This window comes from Vipera ursinii, assembly GCF_947247035.1.
Source record: "Vipera ursinii genome assembly, chromosome: 2".
In the NCBI taxonomy this organism is placed as follows: Eukaryota; Metazoa; Chordata; class Lepidosauria; order Squamata; family Viperidae; genus Vipera; species Vipera ursinii.
The window spans coordinates 155,515,439-155,536,245 of record NC_139513.1 but is presented as its reverse complement, the minus strand read 5'-3'; the positions used below and the strand labels follow the sequence as shown (position 1 = coordinate 155,536,245).

The following is a 20,807-nucleotide window of genomic DNA, read 5'->3' as shown; positions in this document are numbered from 1 at the left end:
GATCAACTAATGAAATGGGTACGAATTACATAATCTTGGAGGCCTCAAAATATCCTTTTATGCTTTGCAGTATCGGGTGATAGGGTTTTTCTTTTGTCTCTGAATCAGATTTGAACTGGTGACCGCAATGAAAATTTAGGGTAGTTAAAAGAGCTGGTAGGAATTAGGACCCAGCCTTTTGGAAACAGACCCCATGATACATACTTTAACAACTAATCTGAGGGACATTTATTTATTTTTCAGGTTTACAGAATGCTTCACTTGTATTCAACTCTAAGCAGTATATGTGCAATCTTCATAACCAGGGTTAAAATCATACAAAACAATCACCAATACTAATACTAAAAAATCCTAAGTCACCAAGAAAACATTATTTCAATATAAACAGTAAGAAAATCCAATGGGGTATCTGCACATAATTATACAACCAGGTATTAATAGTCTTAATGTCAAAGAGCTGAAGCCACCCTAATTGCATCCCTCTGCATTCTCCAAGCTTATTTGAAATGAATACGAAATTTCATGTTATGCTTTTATGCTTCAAAAATCAGCGCAGGTCCTTATGCATAACACAGCTTCCTTGTATGAACTGCAATATGCTCTACATGGGGCTGCTCTTGAAGCCCACTCAGAAGCTTCAACTGATTCAGAATGCAGTAGTTTGGGCACTGAGGAGCATGTTGGGTTATGCCACGTTACAGCCCTGCTTGCCAGCCTGCTTCTGGTTGGGATTCAAAATGCTGGTTAAGACCTGTTTATTCCTACGTAGCATGGGGCCTGGTTATTTGTGGGACCCCCTATCTCCCCTGGTGTCTGCCCAGCTGATTTGATCTGACAGGGTTGGCAAGCTCCAAGTTCTTTCAAGTTAAGCAACGTCGTTTATCAGACCTCAGAAGTGTGATTTCTCTACTGCAGTACTGTACCTACCCTGTGGAATAAGGTTCCCCCTGAAATTTGGTGGCTTTCAGCCAGATGGTATTCTGGAAAAGTAAAGACTTCCCATATTCTGGGCTAGGGTGACTGGTGCCCCCTGCTGGGTGGGTGATATGTGTTTTTCTATCTTTGGCCAGATTCACCGTCTTGTTTAATGTTCTACAGTTTAATTGTATTGAGTGTATTTGCTATTTTGTCTTTTAATGCAGGGCTTTTCAACCTTTTCACCCATTGTACCACTTTTAGGATATGGCAACATCCAAGTACCACCAGTCGCCTAGCAAGGTGTCAAAAACTTGATGACCAAAAAAAAAAAAAAGGAAAAAAGTGATGAAGTACAGGTAGTCCTCAACTTACAACAGTTTGCTTAGTGACTGTTCAAAGTTACCATGGCACTGAAAAAAGTGCCCCCCTAGCCACAGTCGAGCAGGACACCTGCCTGCCTGCCTGCCCAGTGGCGCTCTTCCTCCTGTCCGAGGTTTTCATTGTTGTGAGCATTTCTGTTGAGGATTGGCAGTGGGGGTGGGGTGGGGGGAGTTTGGTTTTATTCCCCCCCACCACCATCTGCTGGGTGGTTACAGCATGTTTTGGTCACTTCACATGACCCTGGGACACTGTGACCATCATAAATATGAATCAGTTGCCAAGCATCTGAATGTAAATCACAAGACCCTGGAGATGCTGCAACATTCCAGCTGATCGGCGCTTCTTCTGGGCTCAGCAGAAGTGCCAGGATCAGCGCCGAGCTCCAGCTGGAGCCTGGTGCTGATTCTGGCGCTTCCATTGAGCCCTGACAGCCCCAAAGAAGTGCTGATCCTGGTGCTTCCGCTGAGCCCTGACAGCCTTGCAGCTCCATCCATCTCTCACTCAGGCTTGTGCGGTGCTGCCACCGGTTCAGCTCATTCCCCTCCCCTGCTACTTTTCTAGGATGGTCGCGTACCACCTGCCAGGTGCCAATGTACCACAGGTGGTACCCGTACCACTGGTTGAAAAGCCCTGATTTAATACTTTGAAGGCACCCAGAGTTGATCTGGAAATGGGTGGCACCCAAATCAAATGAAATCAAATCAATAAATAATGTGCCTTATAGCACATCTGCTTTATATGTATTCTTTGTAAACCCTGTTGGGACAACTTCAATGCCATTTGAAGATGGTCAGAAGTTGCATTATCAATAGTCCCATGTAATTAGAAAACATTTCAGCCTGGTCTGGATAGTTTCTTGTATGACAGAAAACGTGCATATTCATTTTATATATGGCACCCAAAGTTCATTCCTCTCAAATTCAGCATCCAGTCAGGTGAAAAGCCACTGCAAGCGGCAGGTCCCTCAATTTCACTAAAAGCAACTACCATCCCCTGAAATTAAGGACATATGTTGAAGTGAATGGAATGCTTTTGCACTGAAACTGATTCTCTCTTTCCCTCCCCAACCAATATCATGAACAGAATATCTTCTTTTTTGAAGGACAGAGTACTTTTTTTTGAAGGACAGAGTACTTTAAAAAAAAAAGACACGGCCTTTATTTATCTGCAGCTGATGGGCTTAGAGAAACTGAAATCTGAAGCAAAGACAAGAGATTAATATTCTTCTCCTAAATTCTAGTAGTGAGTTGACTTTATGAAATAAGGTTTAAATTAAATCCTTGTTGATGGGTGCAGGTGTTCATTTGTGTGCATTAATATTTATTGAGTATGTATGAAAATGCAATCATCTGGATGAGAATAAAGGCTAAGTTTACACAACCCAAGTTCTGTGTCAGGAAGTAGATTGATTGAGCTGTGTACAGCAGCAGTTATGAGATCAGCTACATAACATGTGTGATTTTTTTCAAACAAATCCTTAAGTTACTAGCTCAATATCACTGTATTCTGTACAAGACAATAAACATGGGTTGCATTGCAAGCATACTACATAGTAGAATGATTGCATGCAGATCTATGCCAGATTCATACAAACAGATATATATTTGAGGTCTAGGGTTTATTTATTGTCTGATGACTGGTTGAATCTATGAATAAAAGAGCATGTACACAGTTTTACTTCCCTGTGCACCAGACCAAAGCCATCAATTAATGTAACCATGGGGAGGGAAGAAATCAAGTAAAATTCATGCATATGTGAACCATTCATCGCAGATGAATTAATTTTTACCTCACCTTCTTCATGGAACTCGGTGTAATATACACAGTCCTGTCCCTTCTAGTTTATCCTCCATAATTACCATATTAGATCAAGGGTGGGGAATGATGGCCCCTTTATGACTTGTGGACTTCAACTCCCAGAATTCCTGAGCCAGTTATCCTGAGAGAAGGCTATAAGGAAGTTTCATAACCATATGAGGATATAAATTGAGGTCTCCTTGGCCCTAATTTACATTATAAATACTAGAACATGCATATAAACTGATTCATAAAAGTTCACGGATGTTGTGTGTATCTACTTCGTTTCCATACAAATCCATCACTTAGACTTGGTAATTGAATATTCAGCATGATTGTGTAAATTAATTACTCTATGACAGAAGTCCCCAAACTTTTAGGCACCAGGGACCGGCTCCATGGAGAGAGTTTTTTTCATGGACCGGAGAGTGTGTGGTTTTGTGTGCTGCCTGCATCTCAGAGATGAGGCTTTGCTTGTTTGTGCAGACCGGTTGCTGGCATGCTGCGGCCCGGCACTGGTCCACGGACCGGGGGTTGGGGACCCCTGCTGTATGACATGCAAGAATGATTCAAATATAGCTCCGCCTGAGCAGTTTTTACTGTATAGCCCCATAAAATCTGAATTTCATGAAAAGTGATTTAAACGTGCTTTAAATCTGCAAGGGGTTTCTAATCTCCAGATGTTGTTGAACTGCAAGAATCTTTCACCGTGACTATGCTGCTTAGGGATCTTGCAAGCTGGAGTCCAGCGTATGTGGAATAAGCAGTTTCCCCACATCTGTTTCAAAACTAATCAGGGTAGTCATGCCTAGCTTCAACAGAAATGTTTGGTTTGGCTACTTTGGCCCATTTTCTGCTTACTCTCATGAAGTGAGCTTGAATGCATGGAATTATATTTGAAAATGCATGCTGGAGACACAACGATAAATATCTATAAGCAAGCAATATTGTCCCAATGCAACTAGCAAGATAAAGATGATGATGACAGTCTTGTTTTCAGAAAAAAAAATACTGTACTGCAGTAATAACCCATTTAGCCAGGGACCATAATTCAATACAGTGGCATGGCACCTGCTCCTGAAATAACACTGCCTGCGTCAGGAAATAGAGATGTGTCAAGCCAATGCCACAGGCATCTAAACCCACCTAGGAAGCTAACACAACAGTGTGAGGGGTGTTGCTATGGCAACCAATTAGCTCTGTACATGTCCATGGTCTACTTGGGATGAAGACTTAGGGAAAAAAGAAACAATTTGCACCCACAAAATGTATCATGCAATGTCATTCTTACCTCTGCTGCTTTATTACTCCATGGTCTCAAGCCTATAACTGAAGTGCTGAAATTCGTGTTGACTAAATGTTCTTCCATAGAAAATATTAATTCTAGAGAAAACTAGCAAGTCTAGGACAAGGTTGAAAGCTTATATAAGGATCGCTAATGGACAGGAGAATGTAAAGGATCTCTCATTTGCACTCTAAACTGATAAAAATCAGAAGCACCTTTACTGCACTCCAGTTTTTTTTTATTTATATCTGCAAAGACTCTCTAAATCAAATGACTTTTTTAAAAAAATTCAAACTGACCATCTGGTCCAAGCTTGCAGAAGTATCTATATGTATGCACGTGTGAACTACTTTAAGAGCAGTTTATGTAGAATTGTAGATTGTATTTACCTCTAGTCTAGATAATTGTAAATTTGGCTAAGTATGCCACATCTTCAATGAATGCATGTGCTATTTTAACTCCACAAGCCAATTACCTTTTATCCCTACCACACTTTTTTTGAGGTGGGAAAATTTCTAATTTAAACAATTGAGCCAAGACTCTGACGGCTGGTGGAAGTATAAGAGTGACTACAGGGGTATCATTAGTAAGGGAAAGGTCAACATTTTCTCTGTAGCGCAGCTTTTTGAGCATTTTAATAGAAAACGAGTACACAAAGCATTTTAAACCTATTTTGTGTTGTATGAGGAATATGATTTTTTTAAAAAACAAAACAAAACAAAACTGTTTTTAATGGCACCCTACCGCATGTTAAGGCTAGCCTAGCATCATCTCTGGCAACAGACAAACCTCCTAGTTTTTCTGGTACGGGAGAACAAAGAAAAAAGAAATGGGGAATCTCTCAAGAATCTACTTGATTGGTGGAGTACCCTCAAAAAAGGTACGTCAGAAATGGCTGTACAAATCTGTCTTAACCGCACATTACACCAGTCCATTCCCACTGGCTGCTCTCCAGAAGTAAAACAAGAGTAAAGAGTGCAAGAACAATGTTCATATATAGGCTATATGTTGCTAAATGCCGATCTCCTTCAGATTCCTCCTGCTACTCCTGGGGGTGATGGGGCAACCATTAATATCAGTGGAGGAGGAAAGTGCACAGCATGTTCCTTGGCAAGGCCTGTGTAACTGGCTGCGCCTTCCACCATCTGTTCTTCAGGAGTTCAGTGTACTGGTGGGTAGAGCCATGTGAGGGAAAGAAAAGCTCAAAACACAGGGGAAGAGGATTTCTTTCCACATTTTCTTTTATTCTTCACCAATGTATTTTTCATGTTTTTTTTTTAAATGGTAATTCTCAACCTATATTACAAAAAAAAAGGAAAAAAAGCTGATCCCTAACCCTTTCTTATGAATGGTGATAAAAAGGGACTTTCTGATAAGCAGTTTGGGGTAACGAAGAAAAAGGTTTGGGAAGCCTATGGAAGTATGGGAGTAAAAGCTGGAGTCATGGCTGTTTGAATGAGAAGACTACCAGTCTATCTATAAGAGCCTTGGTGGAGCAGTGGGCTGATGCCTCCTTAAGTAACACCAGCTGCCTGCAATTAGTGCAGGTTCGAGTCCCACCAGGCTCAAGGTTGACTCAGCCTTCCATCCTTCCGAGGTAGGTAAAATGAGGACCCAGATTGTTGGAGGCAATTAAGCTGACTTTGTAATAATGCCACTTGGGGTGTGTGTGAAAGCCCTAATAAGCAGGCATATACATAGAATGAAGGCTACTGCTAAGTTTGTAAAGCCGCCCTGAGTCTTCGGAGAAGGGCGGGATATAAATGTAATAAAAATAAAAATAAATAAAATCTTTTTCTTTATGGACAGAAAGTCCCATATTCCCGCAGCAGTTCAAACTATCCCTACCACGGAAAGGCAGTTTTAAGCAAGGTTTCATCTCTAAATTTTGCAATTTGTGAAAAAAGTAATAACATAGAACATGTCTCCATAAAACATGGAAACCTTAGAAGCCACAAAAAGAGAAAATTCATCCGAATGGCTTTTGTGGCTTGCCTTCCATTATACTCCCCCCACCCCCTACCCCAAGCTGGATAATGACTTGTACCTCTTAAGAAACATTGTACCTCAGAGCTGGGTATGTAAACCATGTGCATGATCATGGTTTGAATCAGCCACCATAGATTTATTTTTTTATTTTAATTCCATTTATATCCCGCCCTTCTCCGAAGACTCAGGGCGGCTTACAAGCTTAGCAGTAGCCTTCATTCTATGTATATGCCTGCTTGTTAGGGCTTTCACACACAACCCAAGCGGCATTATTACAAAGTCAGCTTAATTGCCCCCAACAATCTGGGTCCTCATTTTACCTACCTTGGAAGGATGGAAGGCTGAGTCAACCTTGAGCCTGGTGGGATGCGAACCTGCACTAATTGCAGGCAGCTAGTGTTACTTAAGGAGGCATTAGCCCCCTGCTCTACCAAGGCTCATGGTAATAAAAAGATGGTAATATTATTGTGTTTGTAATGGAGAGGGCATTCTGTGCCAATTTTCTGAAAACCATTATCTTCCCTCATAAAGCAGCACAAGATATTATCACTGCTTTCAATATTTTTAAGGTAGAGGATTCCAGTGCAGAAATAGAGAGGATTATCTAATATAAGGGCATTTGGCAGCGTGAACATAGGTGTCCAGCCAACTCCGGGATCACTAATTGCAGACAATAGCAAATATAATGAGTAAGGTCTTGAAAATAAAATATCGTTATCCAAAATCTCCAGACTTCAAAGACAAAACCGTCAACTTCTTTTTGTGGTATTTGTTTTTAAGTAACTCTAGAATTAATAGCCGGCAGAATCATATTTCAACATGACAAATCTCCCCCTTTTTAAGCACGAAAGCTAGTAATTAAACTTAGGATTTCAATTTGCTAACAAATTCTCCTAAGCAAGCCTCACTGAAATAAACAGTAACTGTGCAATATTTATAAAACAAAAAAAAAAACTTGCAGATGGACTGTGCCCTTCCTCTTCTAAAATAAGAACAGCTAGATTCTATCTATTTTATCCACTAATTTGAGTTCCCTCCAACTTAATTTTTTATTGGTCTTCTTCCTACATATTCTCCAGGATTGCATACTTTCTGATGCTTCCTTTTAGATCTTGAAAGAAAATGTATTTAATTCTACATGCTGAAATAATTTTTGGATATATTCAGTATGACTTAATGGGCAGAGGTGAGTGTAGATAAGTTAAAAAGAAATTTTCCAGCTGAGAGATCCTCCTACCTTTATTTTTTTTCTTTAGTTGAGCATAAAGAGACCTGTGCCCCCAAATCCAAAAATGGACATGAGGGACTGGGGGTGGATTGGTGAGATAATCTTGCTGCCTTCCTAATTCTTCCTTTGCTATGGGAAGTTTTATTTAAATGGATCCAGAGTGAAATGCTCCCTAATGCTGCAACCCTACATATTAGCACCCCACAACCTAAATAACAGTCGACCTCAGTTCTCATTAGCTGTGCTTTCTAAGGTTTCTGAGAACTGAAGAGTATCAAAGTAGGAAAAAAACTGCTATGCACATTATCCAGCAATATACCCCACCAAATTCCAGAGGTTTACTTCTGAACAGACATGTAGATGACTGCATTACAAAACAAATTACATACCAGAGCACAAAAAGAAATGTTCAAAGTGTCAACGCTGAGAGCATTATCTTTTCACTCAATACAACAAAGTAGCCTGCCTCCGGCAGAACATTTGATGCTATCAATACAGGCAAACAGATTATTCAATATTCACTTCTCTATTATACTTTGAGATCAAAGGGTAGTTATCTTTGGCTTTTCTACCTTGCATTCATTGCCTATGTTCCCCATGCACCAGCCAAGATGATTCCATTATACAGGTAGTTCATTGGCATATGTTTCTGGTGCATGTTATCCATTTTAGAAATTCTTGTTTCTAATCAACTGATCCTATGAAAATCTCATAGATCTATTGACCGAGGCTTTAAGGCAGGGTTTCCCAACAAGGGGTGCTTGCACCCCCTGGGGGTGTGAGACGATATTCCAGGGGGTGCAAAAACTTGGGTTTTCAAAATTATAGTGTATATGCATAATTCGTTGCCATTATTTCAGACTTTTGTAAAGGGTGTGAGAATATACCAGAAGTGTTCTAGGGGTGCGGAGTACAGAAAAGGTTGGGAACTGCTGCTTTAAAAGATGGGGGCATTTTTTTGTACATAGAAAATGAACAGAAGGGCCATAACTTTTGAATGCTCTACAAACAACTCTGGCATAGCACGAGGTTTTGAGATGACAAGACTTTCACCACCTATAGGCTCTTATATCAAATCTGAGGGAGAATGAATGAATATAAGTAACAATCAAGATATGTTTTCCTCCACTGCAGCTCTAATAGATGACAAGATTTGATTGATGGCAAGATATCCAGAGTTCCTACCTGAGGGAGCTGGGCAATTCAAAAAAGTGAAAAATAAATTATGTATGTATGTATGTATGTATGAATGAATGAATGAATAAATAAATAAATAAATAAATAAATAAATAAATAAATAAATAAATAAGTTAGAGTCATGACACTACAGGGGCAAAAAAAAAGCTTAAACTTCATTCCAGGAAAAGCAATGAAGAAGAGATTAAAGCAGGTTCTCTTAATAAATAAATAAATAAATAAATAAATAAATAAATAAATAAATAAATAAGTTAGAGTCACGACACTACAGGGGCAAAAAAAAAAGCTTAAACTTCATTCCTGCAAGACAGTGCCAACATTTGCTTCTTTAAAGATGTCTTTATTAGGTTCAGTTTATAGAAAAAATTATTGACATTGGAGGGGAAAGAATAGAGTGAAAATGTGGAAGTTTGCCCAAACTGCCCAAAAGTTCATTTTTTCAACCATAGGGTGAGCACAAGAAAGATTTGCTCCCTGGAGGTAAAGAATAAGATCATGTTCCTTCCTTCTTTATGTTTCATATACAAAAGGTGAGGTGACCAGGCAGTTGACCAGAATCATAGAGTTGGAAATATTCTCAGAATTTCATTTAGTCCAACCTATCTCTTAGAATAACTATGCTGTTTATTTTGGAGATATGGCTACCCAGCTTCTGTTTAAAAACTTTCATTGAAGGGGAGGGCACCACTACACCTCTTCCGCTGCTTGACCTCATGAAATTTCTCCTAGCCTGAATGTACTTCCCTGTAGTTTCAATCCAATGGATCTGGCTCTGCTTTCCAGAGAAAACAAGAGCCTTGGTGGAGCAGTGGGCTAATGCCTCCTTAAGTAACACAGCTGCCTGCAATTAGTGCAGGTTCGCATCCCACCAGGCTCAAGGTTGACTCAGCCTTCCATCCTTCCGAGGTAGGTAAAATGAGGACCCAGATTGTTGGGGGCAATTAAGCTGACTTTGTAATAATGCCGCTTGGGGTGTGTGTGTGTGTGTGAAATCCCTAACAAGCAGGCATATACATAGAATGAAGGCTACTGCTAAGCTTGTAAGCCACCCTGAGTCTTCGGAGAAGGGTGGGATATAAATGGAATTTTAAAAAAAACACTCCATCCTATATAGGAACATACTTTAGATATCTGAAGGCTACTATTGAATCTCCTCTATTTTCTCTTCCAAGGTAAAACGTATCCATTTCCTTTAGCTGTTCCTCACAGGACTTGTTTTCCAATTTCTTCACCATTCTGATTGCCCTCCTCTAAATTCACTTCTGTTTGACCATTACTCTTTTTGACTGTGACATCTGGAACTGCTCACAGTACTCCAACTGGGGTCTGACCTGGGCAGATCAGAATGGGATAGTTACTTTTCATAATCTGAACTCTACATTTCTATTAATACAACATCCCCAAATAGATTTGCCTTTTTAGTAGCAGCAGCATCACGCTTTCAGCTCATGTTCAACTTGTGATCTAGAACATAAGCAATGATACCACTGGGTTTCAATGATGCCCATGATATCATACCCGTCCCCCTGTGTTAGTATTTCAGGTTCTCCATTTATTTCCCACCCTCTACATAGCGGTGAAGAAATATCTGAAATTGGGAGCAGCATCCCCACTACTGATTTATTAGTACAGTTTTCTGCCAATCTCTGAGGCTCACCTCTGTTCTCCTGCTTCTTCCTTTATCTCCTGCATTGTTGGTCTTTGCAGGTCTATTCAGTTCTGGCCTTTTATCAGCCTCTAAAACGCCTCTAGAACATTGGCGATAAACAGTTTACTTCCCTGCATCTGAAAACACCGAGCTGCCTTAAGTGCACAAAGAAAATACAACCTAATGTTAAAGGTAAAGGTAAAGGTTTCCCCGCACACGCGTGCTAGTCGTTTCCGACTCTAGGGGCCGGTGCTCATCTCTGTTTCAAAGCCGAAGAGCCAGCGCTTGTCCGAGGACGTCTCCGTGGTCATGTGGCTGGCATGACTAGACGCCAAAGGCACAGGGAACGCTGTTACCTTCCCACCATAGTGGTCCCTATTTTTCTACTTGCCTTTTTACGTGCTTTCGAACTGCTAAGTTGGCAGAAGCTGGGACGAGTAACAGGCGCTCACTCTGCTACGCGGCACTCGGGATTCGACCCGCCAAACTGCCGACCTTCTGATCGACAAGCTCAGCGTCCTAACCCACTGAGCCACCACGTCCCTTACAACCTAATGTTACCCACTCCCAAAACATGCTATTTTGAAAGTTTGTTCTGCTACGCCTAAAGGCAGGGCTGGCCCAGCTTTAGAGAGATCCATAATGGAAGCTCCTGTAGAGAGTGAGAATATATTGATCCATCTGTTCTCTGACTCAATACTGCCTAAATAGCATTGGTAGTCTAAGACCTCAGAGGAAAGGAAGAATTTTTTTCAGCTGTGCTGTCTGAAATTCCTGAACTTGAGAGCTTCTATATATTCTTCAATATACATATTATTTCAGAGTTATGGACCCATCCCAAAAGGATAATACAGAAAAGGAAAGCGTTAGCAATGTCTGTGATCCAAGAGCAACAGTAAAAAAAGAAATATATATTTCTTAAGGATTTATTTTAGACTCAGGATTCTTGCCTCATTTAATTCCATTCTAGACTGCAATATATTTGTTGCATAATCTTCAATATCACAGTTTTCCCCAAGAGAACTCTGGAAATTGCCATTTCATGATACTAATGAGACTTCACAGTTAGAAATGTCTAATCCTAGTCACGCACCGAGTTTCCCAGAGAAGAGGGAATTCTTATTAAAATGCATTTTTCTAATTTTTTATCTGTATTACCCCTACCAAACATTCTAATCCCCACTTAAAAAAAGAATAACAACATAGGCTTAAATTGGTCATTTGATTCACAAGACCTACATAATTAATTCACCCTGCGAAGCTCCTAATAAAATTGATTTGCAGTTTGCTGAGAATAAAAAGAACAGGTGGCAGAAGGGGGGAGGAAAAAAACCTTTATAAAGGGCTCATAACATTTTACGTGAAACAGACAATTCTTATTGTGATTGAAACAGTTAACTGGGTTCTTACACGAATCAGCACTTGCGGCCAATATCAGACTGGCTTCAGTGAGCACCGGTCATGTCCCAGAAAAAGGTTCACTGTCAAATCTTGGAGTCCTTATTCCTGACATTGTCTATGTTTTATTTGCATAATGATAGCACTAAAGAGGTTCTTTCTTCTTTGTGGACTGTGGGAGGTAGAGGAGGAAAAAGGCATAACAAATCGATGCAGGTGATGGAAGAAACATGGGACAAACTACAAAGTCAATTTGCCAAGAAATTCCTACTCTCATGTACATTAGGTAAGCACAAAATGCCTGACATTTCCTTTACTATTTCTTTTTTAAAAAACAGAATGTTGTTTTAAATCTACATATATTTAAATAGCAATAGCACTTAGACTTACATACTGCTTCATAGTGCTTTACAGCACTCTTTGAGCAGTTTACAGAGTCAGCATATTGCTCCCAACAATCTGGGTTCTCATTTTACCGACCTCGGAAGGATGGAAGGCTGAGTCAACCTTGAGACGATCAGGTTCGAACTGCTGGCAGTTGGCAGAAATAGACTGCAATACTGCATTCTAACCACTGCATCATCAGGGCTCCTTAACTTGAGTAGGAGGATGATAATGATTAATGAGTATACCTGTGTGTTTTTTTCTTTCCAGGGTATGACAGTTCAGCCTAATATAGGCATCCCATAGTACATGGGGTTTTTTCAGTGGGTTAGGATGCTGAGCTTGTCGATCAGAAGGTCGGCAGTTTGGCAGGTTGAATCCCGAGTGCCGCATAACAGAGTGAGCACCTGTGAACCGCCCTGAGTCCCTAGGGAGAAGGGCGGTATACAAATTAAATAAAACTAAAACTAAACTAAACTAAACTACTCGTCCCAGCTTCTGCCAACCTAGCAGTTCGAAAGCACGTAAAAATGCAAGTAAAAAATAGGGACCACTATGGTGGGAAGGTAACAGCGTTCCGTGCGCCTTTGGCGTCTAGTCATGCCGGCCACATGACCACGGAGATGTCCTTGGACAAGCGCTGGCTCTTTGGCTTTGAAACAGAGATGAGCACCGGCCCCTAGAGTTGGAAACGACTAGCACCAGTGCTTTTTTTGTAAAAGAAAAAGGTGCCGGAACTCACACATGTCATACAACCCGCCATGCCTACCCTACAAGGTTCCATCCAAAAAAGGTGCCAGAACTCCGTTCTGAGCGTTCTATGAGAAAAAAAGCCCTGACTAGCACACATGTGCGGGGAAACCTTTACCTTTACCTATGAATTGTATTACTGGTGTCACAGCCATAAGCTAACAGAGAATCAAAGAGGTAGAAAGAAAAGCACGAAGAAAAGGAATCACCAACAAAAGGCAGATTTAAAGAAAGAAATGTGGCATTTAATAGTAAATAAGAAAGAAAATAGTCGTGCCAGAGAGTCAAATAAAACATCCCACATCTGGAAGAGCTGAAGATTGTTGCAATTAAGTTAAGAGAGAGTACACGGAGCACTGGATATAGAATAGAAGGCCTGGACTCAAATCCTTGTTCTGTTTAACAAGTTGTTAGCAAATATATTCTCTCAATCTTCCCATGTGGGAATGATTGTGATTCACCTCACAAGTATGTTGAAAAGGCAAAACAGATGAAGACTAAATTATTTCTGCATATTAAAAGCATAATGTAGCTAACCATCAAACCCTAACAGCACAGCAAGCCATGAATTTAAGCTAGTTGTAAGCTTTGTTTTAATCAAAACAATGAATAAAGAAACTAGTAATCTAGCAGCCTTCTCAACTCTGGCGCCTTCCAGATGCTGGCTGAGGATTCTGGGCACAGTAACCCAAGCACTTCTGAAGGGCACCAGTTTGGGGAAACTGCTCCAGTAAAACATAATCAAAAAAGCTCAGGTACATGGATTTAGCTTCAAAGTGACAAATCTGCACTTTTCTGTAAAATTTGCTACACTCTGAAGCTTTTTGAAGCAATTGTTATATAGAATATTAACTCTCTGATCACCTTGGCAAATCTCACTCCTGTGATTAGATGATTTAGAATCTCATACAAAATACGTCCTTCTTGCTTTAACAGAGTCTTCCACATGTTGCACCACCTCCTCCATTGTCCCCAGACAGGCACTAATTAGAGATGATAGCTAGGCATCACGGGTGACATTGTTCCACACATCTGGAAGGCATTAAACTGAAGACTGGTCAATAGGCTGAGGCCACTCACACATTGGTTCACCTTGTAGTCTGCTTTCTTTCTGAGGTTTTTTTAGAATACAGTATATTACTGTCAAAGGTGATACTTGAGCTGCTCACCAAGAATGGAACATTTTCCCCCCATTATTCAACTGGGTTTGAAAAGCTGAGCAAGGTCTACTAGCAGATCATGGCCAGAAATCCCATTTGTTCTGTGCATAACTGGAATCAGGCAGAAAAATGAAAGAATGTTCAGAAGGAGAACAATTGTCTCAATCATCCCATCCAGCCCCTTCTAGGGTAGCTGCTTGCATGAGGCATTTCCTGCAGAAGGAGCCTGTTGAGTAGGAAATAGAACAACCTGCTCATACCACAAGCAGCAATGAAATGTGCATAAATTTCTAGGACTTCCAAACAAGGGGGACACATGCTGAAAAGATGCAGTCATTCGGGGAAGATCATCCCACATTCCTATAGGTCTATCCTTTCATTTTCTTTTTTGTTTTTGCATTAACCACATCTTAGGTGCTATGAAAGGAATACAAGCTCCTATTCCATTTGTTTCCCCCCCCTTTTACTATTTATTTTATTTTTTTATTTTAATTCCATTTATATCCCGCCCTTCTCCGAAGACTCAGGGCGGCTTACAAGCTTAGCAGTAGCCTTCATTCTATGTATATGCCTGCTTGTTAGGGCTTTCACACACACCCCAAGCGGCATTATTACAAAGTCAGCTTATTGCCCCCAACAATCTGGGTCCTCATTTTACCTACCTCGGAAGGATGGAAGGCTGAGTCAACCTTGAGCCTGGTGGGATGCGAACCTGCACTAATTGCAGGCAGCTGGTGTTACTTAAGGAGGCATTAGCCCACTGCTCCACCAAGGCTCTTATTTGTCTCAATAAGTGGCAGCATCTTCTTGGCTGATCATGTCTGGGTTTGGAAACTAAACAGGGTTGGCCCTGGTTAAATAATTAGATGAAAGGCTATTAAAGAATTAAGGGCAATAATCAGATTGGAAAGTTATGAAAACGTCCAAAAATGTAGACATGAAAATCCTCTTCTATACTATTGCCAAAAAAAATTATAAGGTCATACTCATGAAGTCAACTGGAGCTGAGCTCACTCAGAAGATGTTATCTTACCTTTTTTGTCAAGGAAGATAATTTGCTCAACTTCTTGGTCGAGCTGGTCAAGATGTCGGTATCACTTCTTTATCTTTTTAAACTATGACTATGTCCATGCAGAAGACAAAGCAGAAAGGAATTCTTGTAAAATGAATGAGCTTAGCCAATGAAAGAGATGGGCAGACTTCAGTTTAACAAAATTTTCAGCACAGAACATACCTGTAAAACTTTATCAGATATTTCAGGCAAAAAAAAATACAAATGAAATCTAAGCACAGTTAATAAGTTTCAGGGAACTGCAAATCCAGATTTAGTCTAAATGTATCTTCAGAAGTTGTTGCATTTTTAGGTCCCAAGCCCCACCTGTTTTTTAGACAAACCTGACTATTCCTTTTGCCCCACCCTCTAAAATCATACTTTCACCATTCTCTGTATTTCAGATAACAGATGATGTATATGTATTGTTTTTAGAGCAATGTTGTGCTTACAGAAAAAATAAACATTCATACTTTATTCTTTAGCTCAGGGGTGTCAAACTCAATTTCATTGAGGGCCGCATCAGCATTGTGGTTGCCCTCAGGGGGCCGGGTGGGTATGGCCAGGGTGGGCGTGGCCTACTGGGAGGGCGTGACCAGAGTGCGTGTGGCCTACTGGGTGGGCGTGGCCAGCTCTACATCGTTTGCATCAAGGGTGCCTATGGGGGCCTGGGCAGAAGTGGGACAGATCTGAGGGTCTCTGGCAGAAGGAGGGTCTCTGGGCCAGGGCCAAGGCAATGGGGGGCGTTCCCTCACTGTTTCCAGGATGGCTTCACGGGCCGCATGAAACCAGTTCATGAGCCGGATCCGGCCCCCGGGCCTTGTGTTTGACATCTCTGCAGCTTATTGGCTAATTCATAATACCTTGAAGGAAGCCTCAAGAATGTTTAGCAGTATAGAGTCACCCCTGGTTAATAATAATAATAATAGTAATGATGATGATGATAATAATAATAATAATAATAATAATAATAATAATAATAATAATAATGATGATGATGATGATGATGATGATGGTTACAAATACCTAGGCATACTGGAAGCAGATAACATCTTGAATGGAAAAGTCAAAAAGTCAACGCAAAAGGAATACATCAGGAGAGTCCGCAAAATACTAAAATCAAAGCTGAATGCTGGAAATATAATTAAAACCATTAATACATGAGCAGTCCCAGTGATACACTACCCAGCTGAAATTATCAACTGGACTTTGGCTGAATTGGAAAACCTAGACCGGAAAACACGTAAACTTTTGAATATGCACCACGCTCTACATCCACGAAGTGACGTCAACAGGTTGTACCTGCCAAGAAGAATAGGGGGCAGAGAGCTACTGCAAATCTACCAAACTGTAGAAGAAGAAAAATGAAGTTTGAATGACTATGTAAATCAAAGTACAGAAAAATTGCTGCGGGCTATGAAAACAGAGAGCATTATAAAAATAACAGAAACAAAGGCAGAATATAAGGAAAAACGGCTGGATGACAGATTAAATAAATGGAAAACCAAAGCTTTGGATGGACAGCATTTGAAAAACATTGAAGGAAAATGTGATAACAACTTGACATGAGCATGGATTAAGATGGGAACTATCAAGAAAGAAACAGAAGGCTTAATACTGGCTGCTCAAGAACAAGCACTACAAACTAATGCCATGAAAGCGAAGATACAAAAATCTATTGACAATCCAAATTGCTGACTTTGCAACGACAAAGTTGAAACTGTTTCACATTTAATATGTGAGTGCAGCAAAATCGCGCAAACTGATTACAAAGCTAGACATGACCGAGTTGCTAAACTAATTCACTGGGCATTGTGTAAAAAATACGACTTGCCTGTGTCCAAATAGTTGTGGGAACATAGGGTGGAAAAAGTTGTCGGGAATGAGAGGGTGAAGATCTTGTGGGACTTCCGAATATAGACAGATCGCCATTTGGAACACAACATGCCAGATATCGCAGTCATAGAGAACCGAAGTGTACAGCTGATTGATATCACTGTACCAGGAGATGCCAGAGTCGAAGAAAAAGAAAAAAAACTGGAAAAAATTACGAAATACTGTGACCTGGCCATCGAAACTGCGCGATTATGGATGAAACGTGTAACAGTGATACCCATTGTCATCGGGGCACTGGGAACTATGTCCAAAAACTTTGCAAAATACATCAGGAAATTGCAGCTTCCTGCAATAACTCCAGCAATGCTAAAAAAAACCTGCGCTACTTGGAACATCTTACATTTTAAGGAGATACCTGGTTGATACCTAGGATGCTGGCAGCAACCCGTGTCAACCATTAGTGCCAATCAGTTTGAGTGTTCAGTTGATTGAGTTTCATGTTTTATGAATAAAAGTTTTTGTAATAATAATAGTAATAATTATAAAGTTGGAAGGGACCTTGGAGGTCATCTAGTCCAACCCCTTGCTCAGGCAGGAAACCCTGTCCTATACTATACCTGTGCATTTGGTTTTTCTTGCTTAAATGTAGAACCTTACTTTTTTCACGATTGAATTTCATTTTGTTAGATAGCACCCAGTGATCAAGTCTGTCCATATCCTCCTGTATCTTAAGCCTATAACTGCTGGAGTGTTGGCTATTCCTGCCAGCTTGGTGTTGTCTGCAAATTTGATGATTTCCCCATCTAACCCCTCATCCAAATCTTTGATGAAGATGTTGAAGAGCACTGGGCCCAGAACAGAGCCCTGGGGCACCCCACTACACACTTCCCTCCATGTAGATGCAGTTCCATTGAGGCCAGTCATCCAGCTACGAATCCATCTGGTGGTGATGCCGTCTAACCCACATTTTTCTATCTTATCAAGTAGTAGGTTGTGATCTACTTTATCAAATACTTTATCAAATGTTTCTTTGCAAATTAGCGGGAGTAATTGCATGCAGGTTTCCATATAGGCATACTTGTAGTAACCGGATACAATTTAAAAGAAATTACTTCTCCAAGTATGATAACAGGTACCTGAGCCAAATCAGAAACTGCTTGTGATGCATGGGGAAGAACAATAAATCTGGTCCTATGCTACTTCAACACTCCCAAAGACAGCATGTGCTTGGTTCATCTGTACTGCATACTTAATTTTCTATTTGTGGAAAACAGTACAGCCTTCTACTACTGTTGAAATCGTGCATCCCAACAACAACAGTGCTGAAAGTGCCACCAGTGGAACTGGCATCATGGACAGAGGAAACAATAGTGAATGGAGAAGAAGGATGAGATCACTGTGAAAGCAGGTGGAGAAAGCAGACTGCACTGTGGGAAAGCAGCCAAGGGAAGGAGCTCTCTCAGCAACTTGTTACAAAGTTTGTGTCACCTCTACAAAAACATAGCACACCTACTCATCAGCAGCGTTACGCAGTATTTTTACCCAATGATGTAGCGCTAAGTCTGTCAGACCTGCAGCAGAATCTGGCACCATCCATTGGTCTGGAGAGCAACCACCACCACCAGGAAGCCACATCCCAGAGACAGAGTGTCCTTGCATAGGGGACATTAATCATTGGTTGAAGAAAGGTATTGCTACAGTAGTCGGTTATTTACTCTGCTCTCCCCTTCACTCTCCACTTAGTTTTCCTTTTGTATCGTGTCTATCGGACTGTGAACCTGTATTTATAAGTATTAACTAATGGTATCAAATGATAACAGTAGTTGAATACTGCAGCTAACTGGATTAACCTAAGGCCATCAATTAGCCGAAGAAAAATTCAACCTCAGGACTTACAGATCCATAGCTCAATCACTGGTATCAGTGGGAAAGGTCCATCCGAGAGCTAAATACAGCTTTGAAAGGGAGGGATCTAATTAGGCTTTTTGCAAGGAAGAAAGGGTTTACAAAAACTCTTCCTTGACAAGCTTTCATTAGTGCTCATCATGGCTATTACTTATGGGAAAATAAATACTGGACATATCATATGCAAGCAGGACTTTAGCATTATTTTTAGCTCACTTTTAAGGGTGTTTTCATGCCAGGAAAAGCCTCTCTGCTTAATTTTCCTGCGGTGGGATGATATTAATAGGACAGCAAAATCAACCAACCAACCTAAAATAATATTATTTTTTTAACTACAGGAGCAATAGGAGGAAAGAGGTTTGCTTTCTGGCCTTATAGCCCAAGTTCAAAAACTAATTCTTCCGCACCAATAGTTAAGGAACAGAATTGACTCTCCCAAACTCACATACTGTAGAAGAACAGAATATGTAGCTTAGAGTATTTTTCTGCTTTCTCTATCTTTTGCTTGGGCATTTTCTCTTCAGATAATTAATCTTGAAATGGAGTAGCTTCAGACACTCCCTACTTAAAATGGCTATAAGAATTTGCTTTGGTAAGGAATTCTGCTTCCCCCCCCCCCCCCCAATGGTTTCTAGAGCCAAATGTTACATGTATTTCAGGAAGCAACTCGCAGTAGCTGGAAAATTCACAGTTTCACCACTTATGCATATGTCTAGTACATCTGGTGGGCAAATGTTTGATGAGCTGGCCCTGTCCAACAAGGCAATTCCTATGCGTCATACACCACCAGAAGGGGAGATGGGTAGAAGCACATCCCAGATTCATACTAATATTATTTACACTGGCAAATCCTTATTCATCCTTGCATTACAGCAGACATGTCAAACACAAGGCCTGGGGGCCAGATCCGGCCCGTGAAGTGGTTTTATGCGGCCCGTGAAGCCATCCTGGAAACAGTGAGGGAACGGCCCCCTCTGCCTTGGACCTGGCCCAGAGACCCTCCTTCTGCCAGAGACCCTCAGATCTGTCCCACTCCTGCCTAGGCCCCCATAGGCACCCTTGATGCGAATGATGTAGAGCTGGCCATGCCCACCCAGTAGGCCATACGCACTCCAGCTGCGCCCACCCAGTAGGCCGCACCCACCCTGGCCATACCCACCCGTCCCCTTGAGGGCAACCACAATGCTGATGTGGCCCTCAATGAAATTGAGTTTGACACCCCTGCACTACAGTATCTCTTGACATGACTTTGGAAGGAGAGTAAGGAAAATTTACTTATTCATAACATTTTCTGTTCCTGGTTTCCGTCATTAGAAACAATCACAAAGTAATGAGAGAAATAATTCTTCCCTAGTCATTTAGGTCAGGGGCGGCGAACTATGGCCCTTTTATGACCTGAGGACTTCAACTTTCTCAGGAATTCTGGGAGTTGAAGTCCATAAATCATAAAAGGGCGACTTCTGATTTAGGTACATGACAAAGAACTCAGTGTTACTTAAAAGCTCGCACAACCATCTGGCAAAATAACTTACATTGAAAACTCATCTATCACCTTGTTCTGTCTTTTAAGGTTGATTTGAGGAACAGCTCTGCTTGCAATTGGTTGTTTCCACAACACGCAACAGTTTAGAGCCAAGTCAAATGGCGGTGCCTGCTTGCTATGAACTAAACAGACAAATACATTTCCACAATAAGATGGGACAAACTCTCAGAGAAACAGTGGCTGCTGCTAAACAATAGGGTTTTGAGCACTAATCCTTAGAATGCAGGATTGTTTTCGAACCATGGAGTAAATACAATTAATTTCTATGATAATTTAAGAAGACGAAAAGATGAGGTATAGGTAGTCCTTGACTTAACCATAGTGAGTTTTGCCCCAT

The 20,807-nt window shown here is 40.9% G+C and overlaps 1 protein-coding gene across 7 annotated transcripts in view; it reads right to left on the bottom strand.

The window, feature by feature from the left end:
- Window positions 1–20,807, bottom strand: part of ARHGEF25 (Rho guanine nucleotide exchange factor 25) — a gene marked incomplete at its 5' end in the record, with an annotated part of 308,962 nt that overhangs the window by 34,109 nt on the left and 254,046 nt on the right. The window lies entirely within an intron of this gene.